Source organism: Alosa alosa, chromosome 18, assembly GCF_017589495.1.
Source record: "Alosa alosa isolate M-15738 ecotype Scorff River chromosome 18, AALO_Geno_1.1, whole genome shotgun sequence".
Classification (NCBI taxonomy): domain Eukaryota; kingdom Metazoa; phylum Chordata; class Actinopteri; order Clupeiformes; family Clupeidae; genus Alosa; species Alosa alosa.
Genome location: NC_063206.1, coordinates 5,922,645 through 5,927,644, shown reverse-complemented (window position 1 = coordinate 5,927,644; position 5,000 = coordinate 5,922,645). Strand labels below are relative to the sequence as shown.

At 44.3% G+C, this 5,000-nt stretch overlaps 1 protein-coding gene across 1 annotated transcript in view; it reads right to left on the bottom strand.

Moving 5' to 3' along the window:
• Positions 1-5,000, bottom strand: part of srbd1 (S1 RNA binding domain 1) — a 109,330-nt gene that overhangs the window by 66,670 nt on the left and 37,660 nt on the right. The window lies entirely within an intron of this gene.

Below are 5,000 nucleotides of genomic sequence, written 5' to 3'. Positions count from 1 at the left end.
GGAGTCCAGTTGCTAGAGTTTTGGCCATTTTAGCACCTGGACTCTTCCTCTATGGAGAAATACTGTTTAAATATATTGTGCAAAATTTATTTTGCCATTGTTTTCCTGAAATATCCAAGGTCTTCCCTGGAGAAGCATTAAAATTACATTGTTTCCTCATTTGTGCACACAGATTTACACACAGTGATGAATACCCCTACATCTTTACTTCTAAGAGACCCTGCCTCTCTGGGATGCTCTTTTTCATACCCAATTGTGTTGCCAGTTACCCTAATTAGTTGTGAAACATTCCTCCTTTTGTTTTTTTTGTATATTTTTTTGGCCTTTTCATGCCTTTAATGACAGGACAGTGAAGAATGACAGGAAGCGAGTGGGAGAGGGAGAGTCGGGGTGGGATCCGGAAAGGACCACGGGGCGGGAATCGAACCCGGGTCGCCGGCATACGGTGCAGGTGCCCCAGCCAGTCGCGCTACGGCCGAAACATTCCTGCTTTTGTTTTCTTCATCATTACACAACTTTTCCAGCATTTTTTTAGCCCCGTCACAACTTTTTTTTTTATTTCAACATGTTGCTAAATTATATTTTCCTTGAAATAGTCAAATTTGTCATTTTCAACATTTGATATGATGTGTGTGTGCTTTTTGCAACTAAATATGACTAAGAGATTTGTAGATTATTACATTCTGTTTTTTCTGATTTGGGGTTGTATAAAGACAACACGTCTGGACGGTCCAGTCATTGGTCAATCAGTATTCCTGGCTATAATTCCACCATGAAGACAAAAGAACACTCTAAACTCAGAGAAAGTTATTGAAAAGCATAAGTGAGGGGATGGATACAAAAAATGTAAATTTAAGCTGAACATCCTCTGGAGTTCACTGAAATCCATCATTAAAGAATGTAAGGAATATGGCAAATGTGCAAATCTGCCAAGAGCAGGCCGTCGCCACAAACTGAGTGACCGTTCAAGAAGAATAATGGTGGGGGAGGCCACCAAGGCACCTATGACAACTCTGAAGAAGTTAAAAGCTTCAGCAGCTGAGATCGGAGAATATATGCATACAGTACAGCAACTTTTGCCTGAATTCTTCACCAGTCAAAGCTCTAAGGGTGAGTGGCAAAGCTATTATTAAATATCGACTAAGAAGGTTCTTTGGTCTGATGAGACCAAAATTGAGCTTTTTGGCCATCAGACTAGATGCTGTGTTTGGCAGACATCACTGCACATCACCAAAAACACACCATCCCTAATTTGAAGCATGGTGGTGGTAGCATCATGCTGTGGGGATACTTCTTGTACTTCTACTTGGACAAGCTCATGCCCCCTATGAATACAGGACACACACACACACACACACTCCATGCCGAGACATTGCTATTATTATTATTAATGACCTCCTTTGCAGGCCTACTGTCAATTCCTCAAAATCTCTGTCTCTCACACATGTGCGCACACACACACACACACGCCAACCTAAATGACCTGAACACACAAAGACATTGTCTTACCTCAGCTGATACAGAATGTGCTGACAATGTATGTGTCACTCTCACACACACACACACACACACGCACACACACACACGCGCACGCACACACACACACACACACACACACGATTCAATCTGAGGTGACACAGCCCAAAAGATTTTGCTTACTCTAACAAACTATTGGATCTTACATGACTGCAAAGCCAAGCACTCAAAGTGAAACGTGCACATAACCAAAAACATCTACTTTTTTGATCCAATATCCACTATCTCATGTTTACAATCACCAGGCTTGTCTGACACCTGCATATTTGCTTAAACTACACACTCAATGCAGACACATTGTTATTATCATTAAAGACCTCCTTTGCAGGCCTACAGTCAATTCCTCAAACTCTCTGTCTCTCACACACACACACCCATGCACACACACACACACACACACACACTAACTAAACCAGGAAATATTGGCATGTAATTAATTCCACATAACAAATCAATACATTTTGAGACCAGTAGGGAGGTTTAACTTAAAAACCCACTCAAAATTGACCACTGATTTCATTCCAAAACTTCAAGTCAAAACACAACTTAATGATAAAAAAACAAAACATATAGAGTTGAGTTTGTTTTTAAAAATCTACAAACATACTGAAGTACAGGCCATCAGCACAGATCTTACAGGAGACAGGAAAGTGCACACCCACACACACACACTCCTTATTTCCAGAAGGGAGTTTTCTATAGGCTACTCAGAGAGAAACCCACACTTCTTTCCCTCATTAAGTGATATATGACACTGCTGTCTGCTCTAGGTCATTTGAAAGAGAGACAGTGCCTGAATTTAAGGAGATAGACACACCAGGGGGAAGAGCCCACCAGACACAGTAGAAGAGAGGGATGGAGGGAGAAAGAGAGGGAAAGAGATGCTGCCCCATATCATGTCTGAATTAATTACAACACCCACAAGGCATGCTGGGTACGAGCCCTCGGTGACCATGACGACAGGGCCCTTGTTGTCGTGGAGAGAGGACATCAGCGTGGCAGCCAGCAGAAGGTTGTCTATGCCCGCTCGGGTCTGAGTGGACATATGCACACACTCATATGCCCACAAACAAACAAACTCTCACACACACACACACACATAATGAGAGAGAGAGATGAAGACACAAACAAAAACCTGTCTTTGAGTGCAATGGCATGGTTGTGGATCCTTTAGGGGCCACACACACACACACACACACACACACACACACACACACACACACACACACACACACACACACACCTCTCTGATGAAGCCGTCCCGGGGCAAAGTCACTTCTCTTCTCCGTCTCGGTGGCCCCCTGTTTGCCCTTGTCACCCCTCTGGCCACAGCAGCCGTGACCAGGGCCTGAGTGACACTGGCATAGTGAGGTTCTGATACCCCCTCCTACCCCTACTGTCCCCTAACCATACCCCCCCCTCAGCTAATTAACGTCACTCATCAGATCTCCCACAGAGAGGCCCTGACGAGCTCATCCCCACGGTAACGTGATCCACGGACACGTACATGCTCAAACGTGGACATCAGAAAAGAGACAACAAAGATTGAGGCTCATTTTAAATCCAGAGCTTTGGTTTGTAGAGTGGAGTTACAAGGGGAAAAGCTTGACGTTCATGGTCAAAAGGCCATGTTCACACCAAAACCAGCTTTGGCCTTGACCAGCTCAAATCCCAGTGGAAGGCTCTAGTGAAATCATGGCTTTGGCTAGAGTTTTCCCTTATGACTTCAACAGACCAAGAACAGAGAGTTCTCTGTGACCTGACGGTCCAAAGACAACATCGCTGCTATGACATCACAATGGATAGAACAGCTCTGACTGTGACATCAACTGGCAAGGAACACAAACCCTTAATGACATCACAATAGTAGAAAAATATTGACAGTGGACCATTGTTTATAGTTCTCTGAGACATCATGGTTCTCTTTGTCACTTCTCTATATAAAAACAAGGCACTGTAGTATCTGTATCATACATATTACAATCCAACCAAACAGTATTTTGTTGTGTTTTTCAAAAGTCAGGATAATTAAACGAGGATTAATTATGTTTAATGTTTTAATTAAATCTGAATGATTATTTGCACAAATTTTGTCTTGCTGGAGTCACATTGGAGTGTCCACTAAAATGGCAAACTACTGTAGGTTCACTTTCTTAAAAATGAGATATAAGTCCACTGAAGAAGCTTTAATGCTTCTACTGCACTTAAGGTGACATACACAGCAAGTAACTGCTATTGTACCAATTGCTGCTACCTTAACTTCATTTCTACTTTCAAGGCCTTTTTATAAAATGTTGTCAGATATAGATAACATATTTTCTTTGATTATTGTCAGCCTAGTGTCTACATAGCACTACCCAGTAACTGACTGGAAACAATCAAGGTGCCAGGAGAACAGACCTTGTTGTATACAGTGGTTTCATTGTACAGTACAATACTGAGATCTCCAGAGGAGCTGAATCAGGAAGACCATCAGCTTCATCTCACAGCATTCAACCTTTCAGACCATCAGCTTCATCTCATTTGATAATATATAGTACTTCACTCATTTGATAAAAAGTCAGTTGCACTGAGGGGCAAAGAAAATGGGGGGCTAGGTCCTTAAATACCATGATCTCATTCTCTCTTTCTCTGTATCTTGCCATCATTCAACACAGAGAGACAGGGAGAGAAAGAGAGAGAGTGTGAGAGAGAGAAAGAAAGGGTGAAAACACAAAGAGCTGAGGTCCATTGTTCCGCGCGTGCCTGAGGGGTCTGATTCTGGCCACAGGACAGACGATCACATATCGTGGCCGCTCCTCTCGTCCGCGGCGTCTGAAAACGCTGAAATTTTTCGCCCGGAAAAGGGTCCAAATGGCAGGTGTCAGAGGCTGTCAGAGTGACGCACGTTGCTGGGGGGCACTATCCACCCCCCACAGCCCCACCGACCCCCAGCCCCAGCGGGTGCCCCAGCTGCCACAGCAGCGCACGTCTGAAAAGAGCAAAGCCTTGCAGCCGTGTGCGCGTCAAACGGGTGGCAGGGCCATGTCACACACACACACACACACACATGTTCTGTATTCACACAAACATGCACACTTAAAAATGCTAAGTGTTCACATTCACTCTCTCTCGCACCCCCCCCCCCACACACACACACACACACACACACACAGAAAACATGACCAGAGCAGCAAAGGGAGGCAATAGAAGGGGAGTAGTGGGGTAGGAATGCCCACTGCTGACTACTGCCCTGTGTGTGTTAATAGAACCCTATGAGGCCCAATGCGTCCACACACAGAGATGTACGGAGCCCAGAGCACACACCTGCCCTGCACTGCTCATCTGATCAGTCTGGCACGGTTGCCTTCCCAGCCTCTTGTCCTTATTGACCTGTATGATCGATTTCCTTGTTGGTCAATGGAGGGAAGTGGAGTCCCAGAGGATAATGTCATTTCTGTGATTTTAGTCATTTTACTGAACCC